Source organism: Patella vulgata, chromosome 5, assembly GCF_932274485.2.
Source record: "Patella vulgata chromosome 5, xgPatVulg1.2, whole genome shotgun sequence".
Lineage (NCBI taxonomy): Eukaryota > Metazoa > Mollusca > Gastropoda > Patellidae > Patella > Patella vulgata.
The window spans coordinates 37,593,717-37,619,856 of record NC_065883.2 but is presented as its reverse complement, the minus strand read 5'-3'; the positions used below and the strand labels follow the sequence as shown (position 1 = coordinate 37,619,856).

At 36.8% G+C, this 26,140-nt stretch overlaps 2 long non-coding RNA genes across 2 annotated transcripts in view; one reads left to right on the top strand and one right to left on the bottom strand.

Moving 5' to 3' along the window:
- Window positions 1-8,365: 8,365 nt before the first annotated feature.
- LOC126820716 (uncharacterized) lies at window positions 8,366-10,920 on the bottom strand. Its single transcript, XR_007680106.2, has 4 exons — window positions 10,799-10,920; window positions 9,833-9,881; window positions 9,049-9,113; window positions 8,366-8,579 (listed from the first exon to the last, which is right to left on the bottom strand). It is a non-coding gene; the product is annotated as an uncharacterized LOC126820716 (long non-coding RNA).
- Window positions 10,921-11,143: 223 nt separating this feature from the next.
- LOC126820706 (uncharacterized) overlaps window positions 11,144-26,140 on the top strand; it is a 30,268-nt gene continuing 15,271 nt past the window's right edge. The window contains exon 1 of the long non-coding RNA XR_007680095.2: window positions 11,144-11,405. This is a non-coding gene — a long non-coding RNA (uncharacterized LOC126820706). The remainder of the gene's footprint in view (window positions 11,406-26,140) is intronic.

The following is a 26,140-nucleotide window of genomic DNA, read 5'->3' as shown; positions in this document are numbered from 1 at the left end:
AAACGAGGACCCGTGTATACATTGGCGTATCCGGGCAAAATTTCCCTCATATGAAACTGGAATGAGAGAGAGAGAGAAGGTCATTTCGGGACTAACACATAGGGTTCTATTTTTTTTATTTGAATAATTCCCTTGCGCATTGGGGTCTTTAGACTATTTTGTCTTATTTAAACCTTTCAAAGACATGTCATAAAGTACGGTACTTTTTCGGGTAGTCACCGCTAGGCTATAAATAGACCTCCAATGGCATTGTGTCAAACAAGGTTTGTTGTAGTAGTAATTTTCGCATTTTTACTGCAACGAAAATGATGTATGTGCATTTTGTATGACGAAGTTAAACTAGTTTTAGTGGTTGGTAGCATTACCCCTCGACCAGACATCGTGATAGGACAGAGAATATCGATTTAAAAAAAAAGAATGGCAAATAACGAAACGAATGGCGAATAACTCTTTGCCATTCGAATGGCGAATATCCTCTGCCATTTTAATAATATGCCAATAGTAGGCATATAGAATGTTCACCAGTTAATTGTCATTGTAAAAGGTGACAAATCACATACAATCACACCTCCAAAAACATATACTATGATAACATGAGAATGAGAATTTATTTATTTCTAAACAAGTGACGATGTCGATGACCGAAAGTGACAATCCGCGCAATTTGCAATTATAAATAAATAAATATAGCTATATTAAATTGTTTATTTTAATAAACTATTATCAATCTTTTATTACAATACATTACAACGGATTGCAGCGAAAGTATACATTAGCTTCTTGTCAACAAAAATCACATACACGAGTTATCTCCCGTGAACCTCCGATTTGGGCACAAATCAGCGAGGCTTCTTAAAGTTACAATTTCATATTTTCTAAGAATATCAAAACAATTATTTCTATGTCTTTTGCTCAATAGGTTGTCAACTCACTATTATACGATCATAGGTTATCTTTCTCACACTTAAAAATCTTCACACCGGAAATAATAACACAATTACCCCCCAATTACCTTCTATGTTTTCCTATTCCCCACCATGGAATAGGTATCTTCAAACGTTTGAATTTGAAGTTGAAAATGATATTTTTGCCAATTTCTCAACTGGCAACAGTGAATTATAGGATTAATAGGATTATTCTTTAACAAGGTAGGACTGTTTATAGATACCATCTATTTTAGGGCTTTATTTTAATACATTTTAAAAATATAACTTAAAAATATGAAATTGTAACTTTAAATTCAACTAAATTGCTATATTGTGTTTCCACAGTCAACATTTTTGGGGTTATTGACTGTTATTTTGGAGTTATTGGGTAATTCGCGCAAATTGTTATAATGTGTTATTTTGGAGTTCGGCCTATTGGGTAATACGACGCGCCCTACGTTATCATAATCATGATGCATATATTTGAAATGAATTCCGGTAGTCTTTCAAATAAATTCACCTACAGCGCCTTTATCTGGCCTGTGGAGAGATCAAAATGTATTATACATTTAAAATAAGTGAGTTTTGTGGGAGGAATCGGGGATTTTCGAAGTGAATTCCGGTGATTGTATATAAATTCCGGTGAATTACGGTGATTAGTCTACCCGTTCTCAGCCAATGAGCTATCCCATTGACGCCAATGAGCTATCCAGTAACAGATCTGTGGTTTCCCCATTCATTTCCCCATTCTCTCGCTATCCAGCATTCGTGAACTGCAAGGGAAGACAACTCTGTTTGGGAGATAGCGCCCTTGTGCGTAGAATGTTTGGCAGTTAATTAGAATTTCTTTACAGACTAATTATTTTATTATCTTTATAATATTTTCATAGGAAACATTTGTAAATATGTGTATGTTTTTAATAAAATATTGTTTTGTAAAGGAATTAAAATTAGTGCCCTACGTTATCATAACCATGATGCGTATATTTGAAATGAATTCCGGTAGTCTTTCAAATAAATATACCCACGGGGCCTTTATTTGACCTGTGGGGATATCAAAATAGTAATTCGTTACATTATTATGTATTATACATTTAAAATAAATTAGTTTTGTGGGAGGAATCTGGGGTTTTCGAAGTGAATTCCGGTGATTATATGTGAATTCCGGTGATTATATGTGAATTCCGGTGATTGTAAATAAATTCCGGTGAATTCCGGTGATTAGTCGTGCACTAATAACCGGTGAACACTCTTTCGTAGTAACGACAGAGTGACAGGCATCTACACACCAGAGCAGAATGATTGACAGCTGTCAGCCTCCACCTTGGAAATATCAAGGGAAATAATTTGAACAACTGGAGGCAGACCACATTATCTGGACACAGATCACCAAATATCACCCACGAAACAAGGGCCAAAGCCATTTTTAGTCTTCCTCTCCCTTTTCCTTTTTCCCCCTTTTGCATGGCGATTTTTGTTGACTTTTTGGTGTAGAATCGAGGAAAAGGGTTTGAAAATACATTTTTTGCCAGGTTTTGGTGAATATTCATAATTTTGATGCGGAAGGATACAAGAGTTGAGAGGTTGGTTAGGTTGAAATGTAGGGCCTGAAATTGCATGGTTACTTGTCTCTACTTCCAGCTTGTATATCTCAAGTTTTTCATGAAGAACCTCATACGTGCTTTTGGGCAAGTGGTTGCCACATGTTGCTCCATCTGTGGTAGAAAGCGTTCTACCCAACGAACATTGGAGTCAATGGGGAAATCTTTAGTGATCTGTGTCCATCTACTACATAAATGCATGGTCCCGTCTATTTAGATTGTTATAATAATATTAGTATTTCTATGGTCCCAATGATTTTATATAGATTGCCCCTCACAGCAGACTTTTTATTCGGATTAACCCCCACAACAGGAGTTTTCTTTAGATTATCCATCGGGCCCCGAGTTCACAAAGCATTCTCAGACTTAAGTTAAGAATTTACTCAACTTACAATTACTGTTTATAAGAAATTATTTGATCCAGTAACACAAAACTTTGCATAGTTTCTTATTCATGTAACTGATACATTAAAACAGCAAAGGTTTTATAAAGGGCTATATTTTAGTTAAAATAAGGCGAACAATTTGGAGTAAATTCTGAACTTATGTCTGAGAATGCTTTTTTTATACGTCCACATTCATAATGTGAACGTATTATGCCGTCGCCCCTGTCTGTGTGTGTGTGTGTGTGTATGTATGTATGTGTGTGTGTGTGTCTGTGGTTCGCCTACAGGGCGCAATTCTTCATGGATTTTCTTCAAACTTGGTATACTTATTCCTTATACCCCAAGGAAGATCCCTATTGTTTTTGGTGCATGCCCGACCCCCCGGGGCAGAGCCACGCCCATTTCTAGTATTTGTTTGTTTGTCGTCTACAGGCCACATTTCTTAACTAATAATCTTGAAACTTTGCATACACATTCTTTGTACCCTAAGGAACATCCCTATCGTTTGGGGTGCATGCCCAACCCCCAGGGGCAGAGCCACGCCCATTTTCTTTTCGTGTGTCTTTGTGTCGCCTACAGGGCGCAATTCTTACTGGATTTTCTTCAAACTTGGTATACTTATTCCTTATACCCCAAGGAAGATCCCTATTGTTTTTGGTGCATGCCCGACCCCCAGGGGCAGAGCCACGCCCATTTCTAGTATTTGTTTGTTTGTCGTCTACAGGCCACATTTCTTAACTTATAATCTTGCATACACATTCTTTGTACCCTAAGGAACATCCCTATCGTTTGGGGTACATGCCCAACCCCCAGGGGCAGAGCCACGCCCATTTCCCATTTTCTTTTCGTGTGTCTTTGTGTCGCCTACAGGGCGCAATTCTTACTGGATTTTCTTCAAACTTGGTATACTTATTCCTTATACCCCAAGGAAGATCCCTATTGTTTTTGGTGCATGCTCGCCTCCCCGGGGCAGAGCCACGCCCATTTTTTGTATTTGTTTGTTTGTCGTCTACAGGCCACATTTCTTAACGTATCATCTTGAAACTTTGCATACTTATTCTTTGTACCCTAAGGAACATCCCTATCGTTTTGGGTGCATGCCCAACCCCCAGGGGCAAAGCCACGGCTATTTTCTTTTTTATGTCTGTGTGTCGCCTACAGGCCACAATTCTTAATCAATCGTCTTGAAATTTTTTCATATGAATTGCTTATACCCTAACGATGATCCCTATTGTTTTTTTTACCCCCAGGGGCAGAGCCACGCCCATTTTCTTTTCTTTTTCTGTCTGTGTGTCACCTACAGGCCACAATTCTTAATCGTCTTGAAAAAATTTCATATGAATTGCTTATACCCTAACGATGATCCCTATTGTTTTTGGTGCATGCCCGACCGCCAGGGGCATAGCCACGCCCATCCATTATATTTATTTATTTGTTTGTCATCTACAGATCGCATTTTTTTTATCGTATCACCTTGAAACCTAGCATACATATTCCTTCTGTCCTAAGGAACATCCCTATTATTTGTGGTGAATACCCAACCCCCAGGGGCAGAGCTACGCCCATTTTCTTTTTTTATGTCTGTGTGTCACTTGCAGACCGCATTTCTTAATCGATCATCTTGAAAACTTCTTTATACTTATTCCTTATAGCCTAAGGCTACTATTTATACTTATTCCTTAATCCTAAGGCCGACCTCTATTATTATTTTTGGTGCATGCTCGACCCCTTGGGACATAGCCACGCCTTATGTTTGTGTGTCTTGTGTTTTGCCTACAGACCGCAATTCTTAACAGATCCTTTTGAAACTTTGCATACCTATTCGAAACGCCATGCTTTTAGAATAAAGACATCGATTGTTTTAAAATAAAATTGTGTTCTGTTAATGTGAACGAAGTGTTAAACTGATAGCAGTCCTACAACCCAGTTTTATTTCACAGACCCTCAATGCAAACTGGACCATATCAAACAAAACAGGAATGTGGACGTATATTGCTGCGTTAGCGATGCTCTTGTTCAGTTTGGCTTTCACAGCAAGATCTTTCTTAAGATTGGTGCCCACACCATAATTCGGTCTATAGATTGCCCCACCCCTCAAAGCAGAACTGATTTATATTGGTTCAGATTGGCCCTCACAGCAGGATGTTCAATAGATAATCTCTTAGATTGGTCCCAACAGTAAGATTTTCTATAGATTACTATTACAGCATATTTATTAGGCCTGCCATTACAGCATATATTATTACAGCATATACATAGTGCACCCTTTCATATACCGTGTTCAGGGACACTTTACAAAGTGACAATGTAACCAAAAAAAAAAGAAAAATAATGGACTCAGTTGTATACATGTACTGTGTCAGTTAAGTTAAAGCCTGTTTAAATAAACGTATTAAGTTGTTTATTAAAAGAATATAGAGATGTACACGATAGTTTATCTTATGTAGGCTATGAATGTTCGGCGCATCAGAATTTTTCGTCAGAATAGCCATCACAGCAGAATTTGTTTTCAGATTGGTTCCCACAACATTATATTCTATAGATTGGTACCAACAGCAGGGTTTTTTCTTTGGATTATCCACCATATCAGGAGTTCCGTTAGATTATCCACCACAGCAGAATATTTTGTCAGAATAGCCATCACAGCAGAATTTTTATTCAGAATATCCATTACAGCAGAATTTGTTTTCAGCTTAGTCCTCACCATAGAACTGTACCATCTATGGTCCTCTCAGTAGAATTTTCTATAGATTGGTTTAAACAGCAGGGGTTTTCTTTAGATTATCCATCATATCAGAAATTTCGTTAGACTATCCATCACAGCAGAATTATTCGGCAGAATAACCACCACAGCAGAATTTTTCGTCAGAATAGCTATCACAGCAGAATTTTTCGTCAGAATAGCTAATTTTCTATAGATTGGTCGCAAAAGCAGGAATTGTGGTTAGATTATTCAGCAGAGCAGGAAATTTTGGTAGATTATCCATGACAGCAGACTATTTTCATCACAATATCCATCATAGCAGAATTTTTCGCCACAATAACCATGACAGCAGAATTTGTTTTCAGCTTGGTTCTAAGGGCAGGATTTTCTATAGATTGGTTTAAACAGCAGGAACGGTGGTTAGATTATCCATCACAGCAGAATATTTTCATCACAATATCCATCACATCAGAATATTTTCATCGCAATATCCATCATAGCAGAATTTTTCGCCACAATAGCCAGGACAGCAGAATTTGTTTTCAGCTTGGTACTAAGAGCAGGACTTTCTATAGATTGGTTTAAACAGCAGGATTTTTCTTTAGAATATCCATCATATCAGGAATTTCGTTAGATTATCAATCACAGCAGAATTATTCGGCAGAATAACCACCACAGCAGAATTTTTCGTCAGAATAGGTATCACAGCAGAATTTTCTATAGATTGGTCGCAAAAGCAGGAATTGTGGTTAGATTATTCAGCAGAGCAGGAAATTTAGGTAGATTATCCATCACAGCAGAATATTTTCATCACAATAGCCATCATAGCCAGGACAGCAGAATATGTTTTCAGCTTGTTTCTAAGGGCAGGATTTTCTATAGATTGGTAGTGGGATTTTCTATAGATTGGTTTAAACAGCAGGATTTTTCTTTAGATTATCCATCATATCAGGAATAGTGTTAGATTATCCATCACATCAGAATTGTTCGTCACAATAGCCATGACCAGGGGCGGATCCAGGAATTTTTGCAGGAGGGGGTTTGCCAGGTCCCTGAGACAATGTATCCCCCTCTCTCCCTCCCGCATGGTCTCTATCGTCATTTTGGCGTATATACATACACATTGAGCTTTTTAAACAGAGACATTCAACATCACGTTTGACGTCAATTTTTATTATGAATTAATGCAATGACATTTTTATTCATTTCATTGTGATATCACATAATGTCTATATCATTATCTCATGCTTTGACAGCAGAAATTGTTTTCAGCTTGATTCTCACACCAGGATTTTCTATAGATTGGCTGAAACAGCAGTATTTTTCTTTAGTTTATTCATCTTATCAGGAATTTCGTTACATTATCCATCTCAGCAGAATTATTCAAAAAAATAGCTATCACAGCAGAATTTTTTGTTTGTCAGAATAGTTATGACAGCAGAATTTTTATTATGGATTGGTCAAAACAGCAGGAAACTGGTAAGATTATTCAGCAGAGCAGGAATTTTCGGTAGATTATCTACCACAGCAGAATATTTTCATCACAACAGCCACGACAGCAGAATTGTTCGTCACAATAGCCATGACAGCAGAATTTGTTTTCAGCTTGGTTGTTACAGGAAGAATTTCTATAGATTGGCTTAAACAGTAGTAGATTATCCATCATATCAGGAATTTCGTTACATTATCCATCACAGCATAATTATTCAGAAGAATAGCCATCACAGCAGAATTTATCGTCAGGATAGCTATCACAGCAGAATTTTTATTATAGCTTAGAACCAAAAGCAGGACTATGTGGTTAGATTATTCAGCAGAACAGGAATTTTCGTTAGATTATCCACCACAGCAGAATTTTTCGTCACAATAGCCATGACAGCAGAATTTGTTTTCAGCTTGGTTCTCACAGCAGAACTTTCTATAGTTTGCTCCCAACAGCAATCTTTTTTTTTAGATTATCCATTATACCAGAAATTGTTGTTAGATTCATCAGAGCAGAATTTTTGTTAGATTATCCATTACAACAGAATATTTCGTCCGAATAGCCAAAACAGCAGAATTTGTTTTCAGATTGGTTCTCACAGCAGGATTTTCTTTAGAGTGGTCAAAACAGCAGGGATTTTTTTCTTTAGATTATACACCACAGTCAGATTTTTCTTTAGATTATACACCACAGCAGGATTTTTCTTTAGATTATTCGATTTTTCGATAGACTATCGTTTAAAACAGAATTTTTCCTCAAAATAGCAATCACAGCAGAATTAGTTTTCAGATTGGTCTTCAGACCACAATTGTCTACAGATTGGTCCCAACAGCATACACATTAAATGTTTCCTTCAGAGGAGCCACGGTGGCTCAATGTTCAACCCAGTGTTGACTGACGAAGGTTATCATATGATTTTCCGGTGTTCCCCTTGTGAATAGTTTTGGTGGGGGGGGGGGGGGGCATGTACACGTAGGAATTTGAAATAAAGAGTATTCCGCAGAGCTGCTGTCTGGTCAAAATTCCAATCATATCACGCTGCATGATGTATACCTGTCTTAATAAGCCCGGTCAGTACAAAAAAACTAGGACGTTAATCCCCATTTCATTTCTTTTCATCAGATTGGCCCCAAATGCAGCATTTCCCCATATTGCAGAAAACGTGGCCTTAATTTGTAAAAGAAGAGAGGCATTTAAAAAAAAGGGTGATTGAAACATGTATAACTTTATTTTTCATATTTGGTCAACATACAATTTGCCTCTTGACAGCCAATATTTATTTTGTTCACCACAACAAATACTGAGGATTCTTTCAACAAAATGTTGCACATAAATTGTCGAGATTACAAACACAAAGTTGCAATTCTGGAGATATGGTAAATGTAACACTTCCTCTGGTATTGCAAATACAGAGTTTTTCTTGAATCTTCTCTTTAATAGTTTTGTACAAAGAAATTCAACTTATTGGAATCCTAGGGCCTGAAAGAATAATGGTAAATATTCGTCTTTAATAAATGAATTTAGTCATGTGGACATAAATTAACTAAAATTACAAATTACCACCACTACCATCAAAGTATCAACAAACTGAAGGCAGTTCTAGATGCAATTTTACAACACAATGTCATGAAGTTTCATAAATACACCTCCACTGGACGCAAACTAGGTCATTTCGGGACTAACATATGGTTCAATTTTATTTCAATAATTCCCTTGCGCACTGGGAGTCTTTAGCAGTGGAAGGAAACCAGGAGGACCCAGATTTCAATAATTCGCTTGCGCATTGCGAGTCTTTAGCAGTGGAAGGAAACCAGGAGGACCCGGAAAAAACCACGATAGATACTTTAAACGGTTTATGAGATATGCTTTGTAAATGAAATCTGGGCAAACAAACCTCGTACAATGTTCGACCCGGAATAATAATAGTTTTACAAGAACCAGAAATTACCTTATTGCTGACACATGTTAAATCCGAAGCCTCTTTTCTGCTTTTCTTTTCTCAGGACTGCACGCCTAAAATGTTAACAATTGTTATTGTCAATATTATATACATGAAATAAACTTAAATAGGTTTTAATTTCCAATTGAGCTTATAAAAACAGGCAAACGCCATGCAATGAGCTACGAGGGAAATTTTGCCTGGACAGAGGTGCAATGGCCTACTCTTACAGTCAAGCCTTTTTAAATGTACATACCAATGTGTACAAAGACCTGTTTTTTTCTGCTATCTGAACGATGTCTACACTACCATGCCCTCCGCGTCCTACACCACGGAAAATCCACATGAACTTTCTGAGCCAATGCAGGAATCATACACAGTATGTCCATGTCAGTGAACCAACACTTTACTCACATGAGACTTTGGGGTTCCCAATATTATAGAAATGAAAAGAGGTATAACGTCCTACTGTACGGCTCTGACTGGGCTATTAGAATGAAATTTTACCAGACAGCGGCGCTAAGGCCTACTCTTTTATCCAAATTCAACTGGCAAGGGAACTTTTACTTGCACGCCAATGTGTACACAGGACCTCGGTTATTCATTCTACCGAACGACTAGGCAGCTGTCCTTGCCAGGTCCTATGTTCTGCACCACTCACTGACAAGGGGAAACCACGCCGGAAAATCGAGATGAATTTACTTGGTCAACACCGGGAACAAACAATGGGCACTTTATTATTTTTAGTATATGTAAGCTGAATTGTTGTCAAAGGATAAAACCATTTACATACCAATTTCTACTTTGGCATTAGACTTTCAATAGACTATCGGAGCATCATCCTGAAGAAAAAATCAAAATAGAACAAAATTAAAATGTAAATAAATGAAACTTTATTTATAAAGATGCATAATGTTACTTAGACTAAAGCTAAGTTTGCTTAATGCTCCCCCAATAATTTTAGAAAATAAAAAAAAGTATTTGTGATACGTTTCGGTAATCAATACCTTCTACGGTGAATAAATCCCACATCCCCACTCAGTCATAAACTTGCATGTTGTAGAGCATTTCCGACAGTCCATTTTTCAAAATTTTCTTGGCGAGGTCCCCAACGGACTCGCTACTTTGGCGCTCACAAGGGGAATTCGTTGAGTTTCGCAAGTCCGTTCGTTTGACATTTTGTTCCCTTTTCGGATAAACTATATAGTGATCAGGCGACGAACGGTATCTGGGCAGATCTATTTATCTCGACGATCGGTGCCTGACAGAATACTTTAAGACAGCATTTCCGGCAGTCTATTTTTCAAAATTTTCTGGGGGAGGACTCCCTACAAATTGATGCTCGTGAGTGGGCTTCGTCGTGATTCTCAAGTCCGTTCGTTTGACACTTTACCTCATCGATCAGTGCCTGCGAAATACTGCCAGGCTGCATTTCCGGCAACCTGTTTTTCAATTTTTTCTGGGGGAGGCCCCCTACCCCTAGTTGAAGCTCGTGCCTTTGCCCCCTTAACCTTGGACTTTGCCCCTAGCTCCAATCACCGACGGCTGGCGCCGCCACTGCCCCTGTCGATAATAATACAGTGCCAAATCACAGTTGAAATCTTGATAACATTACAAATTAGGTGAAAATAAAAATAAGTTGGACTTTTAACTTTAACGCCTTAAATGGCCACCATTCAAGTATCGGCATACCATACAATGGCATATTTACTTATGAAACCTAGAGCTACTCAGAAAAAAATGTCAACATTAGGCCTACCAGGCCTAGATCATGTCGAAACCTCCAAAATAAAGTTTATTCCATGATTTCTGCCCGAAAAGCCGAAAGATTTACAATACGGACTGGACTACAAGTTTGGTAGTTGCAACTAAATGGAAATCACATTTTGACAAATGAAAAATGTAATTTGGCAAAATTTCGCTGATACATTGAAGTTGTGATTGTGAAAGCGTCCTTCACCGATCATGTCAAGGCGTGGTTATGCTTTTTAATTCCCGCCTACAAATACGTTAGAATGTCTGCTCAACTAGCTATTGGTAGCTCCTCCCCTTTGTGGTATTTCGCTAGATACGATATAGCATCAACCCTAATAACCTTTGAAAATAAAGTTCCGGTTATTATTGTTATTTATTATTAATAGTATCAGTATCAATAAGAATGGATTCGGAATCTAAAATAAAAAAGCCAGTCTTCCCAGTACGCATCAAAAATAATGGCAATGATGATAGTGGAAAGACCACGGATAGTGAGAGTAGCCTTACAGAAATGATGAGCAAGTCAGCTGTGGAAGAAACAACTTCGATCATTGGACTTAACCATGCTTTTCCTATTAATGTTAGCTCTGACAGTCATAACTGCATAATAGGTATAACCTACCCTACATTGGCGCTGTTGGTTGATTTGACAACTTTTTTCATTCATCTTTTCATTTCTGTTTTTCTTCTCTTTTAACCCCTTTCAAATATAAAACCCTATTTACTTTTTTACCCCCAAAGTCTTGGGTATGTGGTTAGGGTTAGTGCCCATTAACTTGGGATTGAAAATTGAGCGCTTCGCCTATTTCAGACCTGAACATTTCAAATCCGCAAAACATTAATTACATTTGTGTACCACTCATTGTCACACACCACCAGCATCACACCATTGTTTATTCAAAGAGATTTTCCATTTCTGATATCATCTTTGTGAAAAAAGGGCCGCCTAAAAAAGTAGTCAGATCAGCCAACAATGCCTTTGCATTATACATAATCATATAATATCATGTTATAATATTTTAATATTATTGTTTTCTAGCCTATAATCCCTTTTTACGCTAACGTCATGGCAAATTTGTGAAAAAAGGGCCGCCTAAAAAAGTAGTCAGATCTGCCAACAATGCCCTTACATTATACATAATCGTATATAATATCATGTTATAATATTTTGATATTATTGTTTTCTAGCCTATAATCCCTTTTTACGCTAACGTCATGGCAAATTCATGAAATTGCAATTCGTCGCCATTATTCACCACAGACCCTAGAAATGGTTTCACTACTGATGACTTCTGTATTCGACTCCAGCCACAGTGGTGGATGTTCTAAGGCCTTTCTTTGCGCAGCTTTTTGATTACAAAAATGTTACAAGCCTTAATTTCCAATTAATCTGGCCTCAAATGAGTCAAAAGGTACATACACTCAAAGACATTAAAAACGCAATGCCTAATTCGTTTTTATATGCCCACATTGAAATGTGGTCGTATATTGTCGTCGGCCCCGTCCGTCCGTCCGTCCGCCGGTCAGGCGTCCACAATTGCTTGTGGACACTCTAGAGGCTAAAGTTAATATCTGATTGACTTTAAATTTTTACACTGTTTAAGGCCATGAGACGAAGAAGCCCTTGATCACTTCAAAAAATTTTGTGGACGCTCTAGAGACTAAAGTTAATATCCGATTGACTTTAAATTTATACAGTGTTTAAGGTCATGAGGTGAAGAATCCTATTGATTTTCAGTGATTTTCGATAATTACTGCCAGAGTTATAGCCCTTGATCACTTTAAAAAATCTTGTGGATTCTCTAGAGGCCAAAGTTAATAATAATATCCGATTGACTTTAAATTTATACACAATGCTTAAAGTAGCTAAGTCTCTAACTCAATATCATCAAAAATCTTCGACATTGAAAACACAAATTATTTGTCAATTCAAATCAATATTGGTCCTGTGATCTTACAGGGAAAAGATGGGCTTCTGATATCTAATATATAAAACAAAATAAACATTTTACCATTGGTACACCAATCGTGTACCACAGCGCCTTTTGGAACAAGGGACTCAAAGAACGCGGCTAGACATATTCCACAATCATGTCAAATGGTGACGCTATATTCTTATCTAGAGAGCATGCACAATAAATATCATCGGTGTAGACTGGAATAACCAGATGCTAAATACTGCTATTAATTAAGACTTCTGGCGTATTTCTCCGAACATAACTGATTAGAAATTACAGTAAAAACAGAAACGGTTGAATGTAAATCAGTTTATATACATTCACATTACATTATTATATGCTTTGTGACCCATTTGTGTCAATTTCTAGGTCCCAAATATTAGCGATTTAGCTAATTTAAGGTGATGAGACAAAGAAACCTATTGATTTTCAGCGATTTCCAATAATTACTGCCAGAGTTATGGTCCTTGATCACGTTGAAAAATCTTGTGGACGCTCTAGAGGCTAAAGTTAATATCCGATTGAGTTTAAATTTATACACAGTGTTTAAGATTATGAGACGAAGAAGTTTATTCATTTTCAGCGATTTTCGATAATTACTGCCAGAGTTATGGCCCTTGATCACTTCAAAAATTCTTGTAAATGCTCTAGAGGCTAAAGTTAATATCTGATTGACTTTAAATTGATACAGAGTGTTTGAGGTCATGAGACGAAGAATCATATTTGTTTTCAACGATTACCGATAAGTTATGGCCCTTGATCACTTTGAAAAATCTTGTTGACGCTCTAAAGGCTAAAGTTATCATCCGATTGACTTCAGATTGATACACAGAGTTTAAGATCTTGATACGAACAAGTAAATTTTTATGACTTGAACAGCTAAATCCATGATATTAAAGGTTTTGTATACTAAACGTTAGCATGGGGCAGAACTTTATAAAAACCAAACAAATTCTAATGGTTTTCTGATTATTACTTCATGAGTTGTTACTCTTAATCAGATTTTAGTGTATTGTAAATGTTTCATTACCGAAAAAAATAAAAATATGCGACAACACTTGTTGACTGCCCTATGGAATGGTATTGCTGCCAATATTAAATGCTCTGCTACAATGTCTTTTCTATTGATTATATGTAAAAAGTACAATGTCCAAAGTCATAATACCGGTAATGATAAAGTCAAAATACCTCTAAGGCAAGAGTTAAATGTAAAACGTCAAATGTTAAGTGTTAAATGACAAATGTTTTGTGGGAAAATGCTTTTTTTGACGTGTCTACATTTTACATTTCTCTCATTACATTTTTCATTTGCTCTCTGCAACATCCCATTTGTCCTTCACGCCCTCAAACAGTCCGAAGGCGCCTGGCTGCTCTTGGGTTACGCCGCCGTCGACTTTATCAAGGTCAAATCCTTTTGCATCGTCATCAACTTGCCGGACAGCAATGGGCTGCAAATCAGGGGTATCTGCACAACACACCATGGCGAAATGTCATCTTCTCGGATGAATCCCGATTCAACCTCAGTTTTCCTGATGAACATCACCGTATCTACCGACGTCGACATAAACGCTTTGCTCGTAACTGCTTGCTGGAAAGGGATTGTTTCAGAGGAGCTGGCATCATGGTTTGGGCCGCTATCAACGTCAACTTCCGGACCCAGTTGGTGGTGATCCAAGGCAATCTCAACGCTCAACATTATGTTGACGCAATCCTTTGTCCGGTGTTGCTTCAATTGTTGGCTCAACATGGCTTCCGTAGACAGATGGTTTTCCAGCATGACAACACCCGACCCAACACTGCCAGGTTAATGAGACTTTCTGAACAATCATTATGTCCGTGTTATGGATTGGCCCGCTATGTCTCCCGACATGAACCCGATGGAACACCTTTGGGATAAACTTGGATGACGGGTTCGAACTCAAGCCGTGCCACCACAAACTGTTGCAGAGTTGGCACAGGCACTCCAAAATCATTGGCAAACAATCCCACATCGTGTAGTCAGACATCTGTGCCAGTCCATGCCAAGGCGACTTCAGGCATGTGTAAGAGCTCAGGGTGGACAAACCCGATATTGACTTCTGCTGACCCCTGCTTTGTTTCATGGTTCTCTGACGTTTCGGTATTGTGCATTTGTAGTAAATTCTTTCATGAATTTACCCACAGATGCTTGTTATCTCGATTTTTGACAATTGCTATGTACAATTGTTAAAAGTTGTTGCAGTAAATAAACTTTGAATTTGGCATTGCGTTTTTAATGGCTTTGAGTGTACCTAATTACCTAATTAACCAAACCACATTAAAATGAAACCTTACTGCATAATTCTATGATTTTGAAAATCCAATGGCTACACAAGATTTTATGTGGGTACCGTCATTGTCATTTCTGTGTATAAAAAATGTAAAACACATTACCTCAAGAGAAACTGTTCGGTGAATAGCATAATTGTTCATAGGGTACTTCATTGTTTGTTATGAAAGCATTTATTTCAGTACAAATTATGAAGATATGTGTTAACCATCGGTTGCCAGGTAAGATACGCCCACATTTTGCAAGAGATGGATAGAGCCCTAGCTAAAAAAAAAAGCAAAAAAAAAGCGATTTTTCGCAAGATACGCAAACATTTGCAAGAGATGGATGGAGAACTAGCTAAAAAAAAAAAGAAGAGATTTTTCGCACAATCAGACCCGACTCAACTTTCTTTCACTGTTTATGAGAAATATCTGGGATCCAGAAACAGAAAACTTTGCACATAGTTTCTTATTGATGTATTTGATACATTAAAACAACAAATGTTTTATAAAGGGCTATATTTTAGTTAAAATGAGGCAAACAATTTTGAGTAAACTTAAGTCTGAGAATGCTTTGTGAACTCGTTGCCAGGGGCCATAATCCAGGAAGTTATGGTCTGAAATTTGGAATATCGAAATGGACTGAGATATTTGGGATATAAAGATATATTTTGAGTTTCATCAAAATCTAGAGAGTCCACAACCTTAGTTTTACATTCTTTTTATACGCCCACATTTTCATGTGCACGTATATTGTCGTCGCCCCTGTCCGTCCGTCCACAATTTGTTTGTGGACACTCTACAGGTCACAATTCTTATCCGATTTTGACGAAACTTGAAATATAGGTTTATCTCCAAAAGATCTCGGCTGCTTTCGATATTGGCATGTATTGGATCGAAACTTCATGGATTATGGCCCCTGTTTGTACGAAAAATCATGTTTTTAGCTTGTGGACACTATAGAGGTCACAATTTTTATCCGATTTTGTTGAAACTTGAAATGTAAGTTGATAACCCAAAGATCTCGGTTCCTTTCGATATTCGCGCATATTGGACTTCAACTTTCTGAATTATGGCCCCTGATTGTACGAAAAATCACGTTTTTAGCTTGTGGACCCTATAGAGGTCATAATTTTTATCCGATTTGCGCATATCGAATTGTAATTTCCTGAATTATGGCCCTTGATTGTAGGAAAAATCACTTTCTTTTTAGCTTGTTCTCTATCCATCTCTCAAAAATGTGGGTGTATCCTGCCTGGCATCCACTGGTATACTATTTGCGTACAAGGAGCGTCCATTTTGTCAGGCAGTTTCGATCTGGTTTTCAAACTCAACCGTCATCAGGGTGTAACGGTGATACATTTAAATGCTTTTTATACGCCCACATTGAAATGTGGTCGTATATTGTTGTCACTCCTGTCCTGTCCGTCTGTCGGTCGGTCGGTCCGGCGTCCGCAATTGCTTGTGGACGCTCTAGAGGCCAAAGTTAATATCCGATTGACTTTAAATTTATACACAGTGTTTAAGGTCATGAGGTGAAGAAGCCTATTGATTTTCAGCGATTTCCGATTATTACTTCCAGAGTTATGGCCCTTGATCACTTCAAAAAATCTTGTGGACGCTCAAGAGGTCAAAGTTAATATCCGATTGACTTTAAGGTCATGAGACGAAGAAGCCTATTCATTTTCAGCTATTTCCGATAATTACTGCCAGAGTTACTTTGAAAAATCTTGTGGACGCTCTAGAGGCTAAAGTTAATATCCCATTGTCTTTAAATTTATACACAGTGTTTAAGGTCATGAGTCGAAGAATTCTATTCATTTTCAGCAATTTTAGATAATTACTGCCAGAGTTATGGCCCTTGATCACTTCAAAAAATTTTGTGGGTGCTCCAGAGGCCAAAGTTAATATCCGATTGACTTTAAATTTATACACAGTGGTTAAGTTCATGAGATGAAGAAACCTATTGATTTTCAGCGATTTCCGATGATTACTGCCAGAGTTATGGCCCTTGATCACTTTGAAAAATCTTGTGGACGCTCTAGAGGCTAAAGTTAATATCCGATTGAGTTTAAATTTATACACAGTGTTTAAGATTATGAGACGAAGAAGTTTATTCATTTTCAGCGATTTTCAATAATTACTGCCAGAGTTATGGCCCTTGATCACTTCAAAAAATCTTGTAATGCTCTAGAGGCTAAAGTTAATATCTGATTGACTTTAAATTGATACAGAGTGTTTGAGGTCATGAGACGAAGAATCATATTGGTTTTCAACGATTTCCGATAATTATTGCCAAAGTTATGGCCCTTGATCACTTTGAAAAATCTTGTGACCCTCTAGAAGCTAAAGTTATCATCCGATTAACTTCGGATTCATACAAAGAGTTTAAGATCTTGAGACGAACAAGTATATTGATTTTCAATCAATTTTTATGACTTGATTGAACAGCTAAATCCATGATGTTAAAAGTTTCCTATACTAAACGTTAGCATGGGGCAAAACTTTATAAAAACCAAACAAATTCTAATGGTTTTCTGATAATTACTTAATGAGTTGTTACTCTTAATCAGATTTTAATGTATTATAAATGTTTCATTACTGAAAAACTTTACAAAAACCAAACAAATTCTAATGGTTTTCTAATAATTACTTAATGAGTTGTTACTCTTAATCAGATTTTAATGTATTATAAATGTTTCATTACCAAACAAATAAACAATCTGTGACGTCATTTTAGTCCTTCTGCTCATATTCTAGTCTATATTTCTATGTGCAGAAGGACTAAAATGACATCACAGATTGCTTATTGACGGAAAGTTCCGACTACCCACGGCGAACGGCGGAAATTACTAATGTTGAAATTTAACTGTTGCAGGTAATATTGACGTTTGGGTTCAGGTTATACTTATGGAAAGGATATGTTGACATAATTACTTGCATTATTTAAAAAATTTATGAACCTTCCGGTGACCTTTAAGTAGTAGTGTTTGGTGTCAATATATATGTTTTCGGGGTCGTAGATTCCATTTCTGACATTTATAACCTTGTAAATTTATCACATGGTCACATTCTTAGCATATTTCCAAGATGACAGCCATTTTTGGTGGGAATTGGGACATGTCCAGAATTTGATTAAGTAGTAATGTTTGGTGTCAATAAATATGTATATGTTTACGGGGGCGTAGGATTCATTTCTGACATTTACGCCTATAGTGACTGCGCCATGCTCACTCCGTTCTCATTCACTTTCAACGCAGAGAACAACCAAACATCAAGCAATCAAGAACATTTTTATATGCCCACATTGAAATGTGGTCGTATATTGTTGTCGCCCCCGTCCGTCCACAATTGTTTGTGGACGCTCTATAGGCTAAAGTTAATATCCGATTGACTTTAAATTTATACACAGTGTTTAAGGTCATGAGATGAAGAAGCGAATTGATTTTCGATAATTAGTGCCAGAGTTATGGCCCTTGATCACTTCAAAAGATCTTGTGGACGCTCTAGAGGTCAAAGTTAATATCCGATTGACTTTAGATTTATACACAGTGTATAAGGTCACGAGACGAAGAAGCCTAGTGATTTTCAGCGATTTCTGATAATTACTGCCAGAGTTATGGCCCTTGATCACTTTGAAAAATCTTGTGGACGCTCTATAGGCTAAAGTTAATATCCGATTGACTTTACATTTATACACAGTGTTTAAGGTCATGAGACGAAGAAGTCTATTCATTTTCAGCGATTTTCGATAATTACTGCCAGAGTTATGGCCCTTGATCAATTCAAAAAATCTTTTGGACGCTCTAGAGGTCAAAGTTAATATCCGATTGACTTTAAATTTATACACAGTGTTTAAGGTCATGAGACGAAGAAGCCTATTGATTTTCAACGATTTTCGATAATTACTGTCAGAGTAATGGCCCTTGATCACTTCAAGAAATCTTGTGGACGCTCTAGAGGTCAAATTTAATATCCGATAGACTTTAAATTTATACAAAGTATTTAAGGTCATGAGACGAAGAAGCCTTTTGATTTTCAGCAATTTCCGATAATTACTGTCAGAGTTGTGGCCCTTGATAAATCTTGTGAAAGCTCTAGAGGCTAGAGTTAATATCCGATTAACTTTAAATTTATACACAGTGTTTAAGGTCATGAGACGGAGAAGTCTATTGATTTTCAGCTATTTCCGATAATTACTGCCAGTGTTATGGCCCTTGATCACTTTGAGTAAATACTGTAGAGGCTACAGTTAATATCCGATTGACTTTAAATTTATACACAGTATTTGAGGTCATGAGACGAAGAATCATATTGATTTTCAACGATTTCCGATAATTACTGCCCAAGTTATGGCCCTTGATCACTTCAAAAAATCTTGTGGACGCTCTAGAAGCCAAAGTAAATATCTGATTGACCTTAAATTTATACACAGTGTTTAATGTCATGAGACGAAGAAGCCTATTCATTTTCAGCGATTTACGATAATTACTGCCAGAGTTATGGCCCCTGATCACTTTGAAAAATCTTGTGGACGTTCTAGAGCCTAAAGTTAATATCCAATTGACTTTAAATTGATATATAGTGTTATAGGGTCTTGAGACAAACAAGTATATTGATTTTCAATGAATCTTTATGACTTGAACAGCTAAATCCATGATGTTAAAAGTTTTGTATACTAAAAGTTAGCATGCGGCAGATCTTTATAAAAACCAAAAAAAATTTAATGGTTTTCTGATAATTACTTAATGAGTTGTTACTTTTAATTAAGGATGTAGGATGTAACGGTTTAAAAATTCTTGAACCGGTTAACTGGTCGTTAAAAACCCAACCGTAACCGGTTAACCCATAAAAATTTGTTGCACCAAAATAAGACTTAATAATATATTTTTAAATTATTAGTATTACAGCTTTTAAGTTAAGTCAGTACAAAATCCATTCATTCATTCATTCTTGATGTTTCATTTCTCCATCTTGTGTGTTCTGACAGGTCATGTGTAATGAGGTAAATGTATAGACCAGTTGAATTGAAATGTTGATTTTTTAAAAAAAAATAAAAAAAGCTTCACTAATACTTCATAAGATTAGTTATGAAATCAATATTTGAAAGCATACCTTTGGATTTTTATACGCCCACATTTTCACGTGGACGTATATTGTCGTCACCCCTGTCCATCCGTCCACAATTGTTTGTGAACAGTCTACAGGTCACAATTTTTATCCGATTTCAACGAAACTTGAAATATAGGTTTATCACCCTAAGATCTCGGTTCCTTTCGTTATTGGCATGTATCGGACTGTAACTTCATGGATTATGGCCCCTGATTTTACGAAAAATCACGTTTTTATCTTGTGAACACTGTAGAGGTCACAATTTTTATCCAATTTTGTTTAAACTTGAAATGTATGCTTATAACCCAAAGATCTCAGTTCCTTTCAATATTCGTGCATATCGGACCGTAACTTCCTGAATTATGGCCTCTGATTGTACGAAAAATCCTGTTTTCAGCTTGTTGACCCTATAGAAGTCATAATTTTTACCCGATTTAAAAAAAAGTATTATTATATCACCGTTACACCCTAGGGACGACTGAATTTGAATTTCGTGAAAATCGGCCCAAAATTGACAGACAAAATGGCCGTCGTTTAAAAAAACGTATAATTATATCACCGTTACACCCTAAGGACGACTGAGTTTGAATTTCGTGAAAATCGGCCCAAAATTGACAGACAAAATGGCCGTCGTTCGTTCTCAAATAGCGTAAAAAAATGGTATATCAAGGTTGTGGACCCTATAGAGGTCACAATTTTTATCCGATTTTGTTGAAACTTGAAATGTAAGTCTATAACCCAAAGATCTCGGTTCCTTTCGATATTCGCGCATATCGGACCGTAATTTCCTGAATAATGGTCCCTGATTGTACGAAAAATCGCGTTTTTAGCTTGTGGACCCTATAGAGGTCATAATTTTTATCCGATTTAAAAAAACGTATTATTATATCACCGTTACACCCTAAGGACGACTGAGTTTGAATTTCATGAAAATCGGCCCAAAATTGACCGACAAAATGGCCGCCGTTCATTCTCAAATAGCGTAAAAATATGGTATATCAAGGTTGTGGGCCCTATAGAGGTCACAAATTTTATCCGATTTTGTTTAAACTTGAAATATAAGTTTATAACCCAAAGATCTCGGTTTCTTTCAATATTTGTCCATATCGGACTGTATCTTCCTGAACTATGGCCCCTGATTGTACGAAAAATCATGTTTTTAGCTTGTGGACCCATTAGAGGTTATAATTTTTATCCGATTTAAAAAAACGTATTATTATATTACCGTTCCACCCTAAGGACAGTTGAGTTTGAATTTTGTGAAAATCGCCCCAAAATTGACAGACAAAATGGCCGCCGTTCGTTCTCAAATAGCGTAAAAATATGGTATATCAAGATTGTGGACCCTATAGAGGTCACAATTTTTATCCGATTTTGTTGAAACTTGAAATGTAAGTTTATAACACAAAGATCTCAGTTCCTTTTGATATATGCGCATATCGAATTGTAATTTCCTGAATTATGGCCCTTGATTGTAGGAAAAATCACTTTCTTGTTAGCTTGTTCTCTATCCATCTCTCGAAAATGTGGGCGTATCCTGCCTGGCAGCCGCTGGTTTATAGCAAGTGTTAAGATTTCTTTTGCAGTCCTTGTTTTTTTTTCTTTATATATTGCTTTATATTTACTATCATACACTTCTGTTCTACATTTTTAACCATTGTTAATTTTGCATCTATAACTGACAAACAACATAAACTGAAAGTCTTGATGGTGCAACCAAGTCTTAAAATCAGACTGATCGACCAAGTAAATGCACTTTTTTCCTGGAAAATCGATATTAGCTCAGTGGTCAACTCGGATGAGGAATTTTCACTGTTGGATAATATACCTAATGAGTAAAACACGGCAATGGCTTCCAGGAACATGCTACAAGCTTATACATAGCAGAATTGAATTCAGAAACCGTTTCAGTAATGTGTTTAGAAAACGCACTGCCACAAACGGCAGCCATCTTGGAAATATGTGGAATGAGGGAACATACCATCATTTCACGCAGCTGTTAATGGCAGAAATGCGTCCAGAAAACATATTGACGCAAAACACTACTACTTAATCAATATCAGCACATCGTCCCATTTTCCCGCCACAAATGGCAGCCATATTAGAAATATGTTAAATATGTGAATATGTTATCATATTACTCAGTTGTAAACGGCAGAAATGGAATCTGCGACTCGAAAACATACATTTACACCAAAAAGACGACTACTAAATCAATATCAGAACACTGTCCCATTTTTCTGCCAAAAATGGCCACCATCTTGGAAATATGCAAAATAGATGAACATGTGATCATTTTACACTGTTGTAACTGAGAGAAATGGAATCTGTGCCCCTGAAAAGATATATATTGACACCAAATTAAAGACGACCACTTAATCAATATCAGCACATCGTCACATTTTCCCGCCAAAAAAATGGCCGCCTTCTTGGAAATATGCAAAATAGATCTACATGTGATCATTTTACACATTTGTAACTGGCAGAAATGGAATCTGTGCCCCTGAAAACATATTTATTGGCACCAAACACTACTACTGAATCAAAATAAGCACATCGTCCAATTTTCCCACCAAAAATCTGAAATATTTTCACGACCCCTGCCAATATTAATACATTGCCAAATCACAGTTGAATTGTCAATAACATTATAGATAAGGTAAACATAAAAAAAAATAAGTTCAATATTATCGCAAAATGGCTACCCTCAAATAATGGCCTCCCATACTATGAAGAGCTACTTAGAAAAAATGTCAACATTGGTTTTTTGTCATTAAACATCAAAACCTTTAAAATAAAACTTATTCCACGATTTCTACCCGAAAAGCCTACGGATGGGAATTATGTAATAAACCCAATCGGACTATGAGCATTTTCTGCTTAGGGTAAGCAGAGATAAGCAATTTCATTGGTTGATGCTTTGGGACACGATAACTTTAGTTCTAATTAAGTGAGAGTGATGAAACTTGGTGTATAGTTTCATTACATCAATACCTTGACTAAGTTTAATAATGAGCATTTTCTGCTCAGGGTAAGCAGAGCGATAAGCAATTTGATTGGCTGAGACTTTGGAACACCATAACTCTCCTTCTAATTGATGTAGAATGTTCAAATTTGGTGTAGGCTTTCATTAGGTGAATGCCTAGATGGAGTTCAATGATGAACATTGTATGCTTACAGTAAACAGAGATAAGCAATATGATTGGTTGATTCTTTGGGGCACAATAACTTTGGTTATAATGAAGTGAAAGTGAGGACACTTGGTGATAATTTTATCACATCAATACCTTGACTAAGTTCGATGATGAGCACTTTCTGCTCAGGGTAAGCAGAGCTATAAGCAATTTGATTAGCCGAGACTTTGGAACACCATAACTCTACTAATTGAGCTAGAATGTTCAAACTTGCTCGAGACTTTGAAACACAGTAACTCTCCTTCTAATTGAGGTAGAATGTTCAAACTTGTAGGTGTTTATTAGGTGAATGCCTTGATACATTGTCTGCTTACGGTAAGCAGAGATAAGCAATCTGATTGGCTGATGCTTTGGGGCACGATAACTTTTGTTATAATTAAGTGAGAGTGATGAAACTCCCGAGTATAGATTCATTATATCATTACCTTGACTAAGTTCGATGATAAGAATTTTCTGCTTAGGCTAAGGAGAGATAAGCAATTTGATTCGTCAAGACTTTGGAACATAACAACTCTGCTTTTAATTGAGGTAAAATGTTTAAACTTGATGTAGATGTTCATTAGGGGAATGTCTTCGACTAAGTTCAATGATTAACATTTCGATCTAAAGCTAAGCAGAGCTACGTAATTTGATTGGTCGATGCGTTGAGACAAGATAACTTTGATTCTATCTGATAGAGAGTGATGAAACTTAGTGTATAGGTGATAATCTGTTTGATTGCTGGATACTTTTGAAAAAAATAAAGGTACGATTAATTAATATGTGTCATCTATTTATTTTGGGATTTTGGCGGGGGACATCAGCCTCACTGTTGGCTTGTTTAAATTGTTTCTGATAAGTATTAACAAATTTATTAACTATATGGGGATCACGTGGCTAAGTGGGTAAGACGCTGGCTCGCTAGCCTGGAGGTCAGGTGTTCGATCCCTGCATTGGCCGAGAAAGTTCATTCATATTTTCCAGTGTGGATTCCCCTTGTCAGTGATGCAGGATGGAGGGCCTGACAAGGACAGCTGTCTAGTCGTTCAGATGGTACGAAAAAAACGAGGTCCCATGTACATATTGACGTGCACGTAAAAGATCCCTTGACAATTTCCCTCATAGCACACTGTATGGCGTATGCTCGTCTTCATTAGCCCAGGTTAGGAGCAGAACAGTAGGACGTTAAACCCCATTTCATTTCATTTCATTTTATTAACTATATGAAATAAACAATGGTCCTCACAATAGTTATTTGGCTATCACGATTCTCGATAATAAAACTTCTAGCATGCATTTTGTTCCTGCGTTTTATTAAGTTCACTGCTGGTATTGTCTGAACACTATCATAATGAGTAGAAGTTTTGGAAAAGGCGGGAAAATATCACATGGTTTACGCATGATTAAGTTTCAAGACGATCCGTTAATAAATGCGTCCTGTATATGACAGACAACCAAATACAAAAAATGGGCGTGGTTTTGGCCCTGGGGGTCGGGCATGCACCAAAAGCAATAGGGATCATCCTTATGGTATAAGGAATAAGTTTCAAGACAATCCATAAAGAATTGTGCCCTGTAGGTATAAAAATTTAGGGTCCTATAGAATTTTATCGGATTCTATACAATGTACATGTAGTCAAATTTTGGTTTTGGGGTAAGCCTTAAAAAAGACTTGGAATGTGGGCCAATCATTTGGAAGACTAAAATGATGTAATCATTATTTTAGATTTTTTTTTTCGGTAATAAGAATGTCACAAACTGTTTTAAATGTGACAAATTGCTATTTCTATAGTCGACTTTGCCATGTTTTTTTTTCTTGGAAAAGTCACTAGAAGTGGTTCCAAAATATTTTTTTCTCGGTATGTTGAGCAAGACTTTGGTTGCACCCCTCGACTCCCTTTTTTATACGCGCACATGGAAATGTGGTCGTATATTGCCATCGCCCCCGTCCGTCAGTCCGTTGGTCCGTCCATCCACAATTTCTTGTGCACAGTGTACATTTATCATCTGATTGTTTTGAAATTGATATTTAATTTCAATAACTTCCGTTGATTTCTTCTCGAGTTATTGCCCTTGTTTCACTTTGTTGCACCTTGTGATCGCGCTAACGACAAAAGTTATTAACCGATCTGTATGAAATTTATATGCATCATTTAAATTAGTGAAACGAAGAAGCCTATTGAATTTCAGCAATTTCTGTTAATTATGCCGTGAGTTATGGCCCTTGTTTCACTTTGTTGTACCTTGTGAATGCTCTAACGACAAAAGTTATTATCCGATCTGTATGAAATTTATATGTATCGTTTAAATTAGTAAAACAAGCCTATTGAGTTTCAGCAAATCTCTGTTAATCACATGTAGAGTTATGGCCTTTGTTTCACTTTGTTGAATCTTGTGAACGCTCAAACGACAAACGTTATCACCTAATCTGTATGAAATTCATATGCATCATTTAAATTAGTGAAAAGAAGAATTTCTGCAATTTCCGTCAATTACTTCTAGAGTTATGGCCCTTGTTTTACTTTGTTGAACCTTGTGAACGTTCGAACGACAAAAGTTATCATCTGATCTGTATGAAATTTATATGCATTATTTGAATTAGTAAAACGCAAAAGCCTGTTGAATTTCAACAATTTCTGTAGATTACTTCCAGAGTTGTGGCCCTTGTTAAACTTTCAGTTTTTAGAACCTTGTGAACCCTCAAATGATGAAAATTATAATGTCATCTGTATGAAATTGTCTATTAAATTCCCCTAATCACCTACAAAAGAATAATTATGTGACAACCCTTGTCGACTGCTCGGACAATTTAGC